We start from the raw sequence: 1208 nt of genomic DNA, 5'->3' as shown, positions 1-1208 counted from the left end.
TCACATGGCCTGGGTTGGCCAGACGTCAGCTGGTCCTGGAAGGCCTTGGTTAGAATCTCCAAGGAAACTGTGTTCTGCTCTGCTTATCTTTCAGCCCAAAGCAGACTAGCCCAGGCACGTTCTTGTGGTGATGACAGGAGGGCAAGACCAGTAAACCCACCTGAGTGAGGGCTTTTGAAGCTTCAGTCTGCATCTCATTTGCTAAACCCCAGGGGTCAAAGCAAATCACATGGCCAAGCCAAAAGCCAGGTGGGAGGGCCCTCCACAGTTACAGGGAAAAGTTTGTGGATGAGGAAGGGTAAAAAAAATCTATTACAGTGCTCAATTTGGCAGCACATATACTAAAATTGGAATGATACAGAGGAGATTAGCATGGCTCCTGTGCAAGGATGACACGCAAATTTGTGAAGTGTTCCATGTTTTTGTTAATATACAGAAATCTGTTGCATTTCTATTCGCTAACAGTGAACTCTCAGAAAGAAAAATTAAGAAAACAATCCCACTTACAATTGCATCAAAAAGAATGAAATACCTAGGAATAAAGCTAACCAAGACAATAAGTGACCTGTACTCTGAAAACTATCAGACACTGATGAAAGAAATTGAAGATGACACAAATAGAAAGATACAGCATGCTCATGAATTGGGAAAATTAATATTGTTAAAATGACCATACTACCCAAGGCAATCTACAGATTCAGTGCAATCCCTATCAAAATACCAATGGCGTTTTTCACAGAGCTAGAACAAATAATTCTAAAATTTGTAAGAATACACAGAAGACCCCAAAGAGCGAAAACAATCTTGAGAAAGAACAAAGATGGAAGAATCACACTCCTTGATTTCAAACTATACTACAAAGCTATAGTCATCAAAACAGTATAGTACTGGAACAAAAAGACATATTGATTGATGGAAAAGAATAGAGAGCCCAGAAATGAATCCACACTTACGTGGTCAGTTAGTCTATGACAAAGAAGGCAAGCATATACCATGAGGAAAAGACAGCCTCTCCAATAAATGGGCAGCAACATGCAAAAGAATCAAACTGGACTACTTTCTCACATCATACATAAAAATAAATTCAAATGGATTAAAGACTCAGTTGTAAGAACTGAAACCATAAAACTCCTAGAAGAAAACATAGGCAGTATACTCTTTGGCACTGGTTTTAGCAATTTTTTTTTTTTTTTTTTTTTGGATCTGTC

At 38.6% G+C, this 1208-nt stretch overlaps 1 non-coding gene across 1 annotated transcript; it reads left to right on the top strand.

The window, feature by feature from the left end:
• Positions 1-317: 317 nt before the first annotated feature.
• On the top strand, positions 318-424 carry LOC116764834. The gene has a single exon (XR_004353043.1). It is a non-coding gene; the product is annotated as a U6 spliceosomal RNA (small nuclear RNA).
• Positions 425-1208: the final 784 nt, after the last annotated feature.

Source organism: Phocoena sinus, chromosome 13, assembly GCF_008692025.1.
Source record: "Phocoena sinus isolate mPhoSin1 chromosome 13, mPhoSin1.pri, whole genome shotgun sequence".
Classification (NCBI taxonomy): domain Eukaryota; kingdom Metazoa; phylum Chordata; class Mammalia; order Artiodactyla; family Phocoenidae; genus Phocoena; species Phocoena sinus.
Note: the sequence above shows the minus strand (reverse complement) of the source record. Positions and strands in the feature narration are given on the sequence as shown.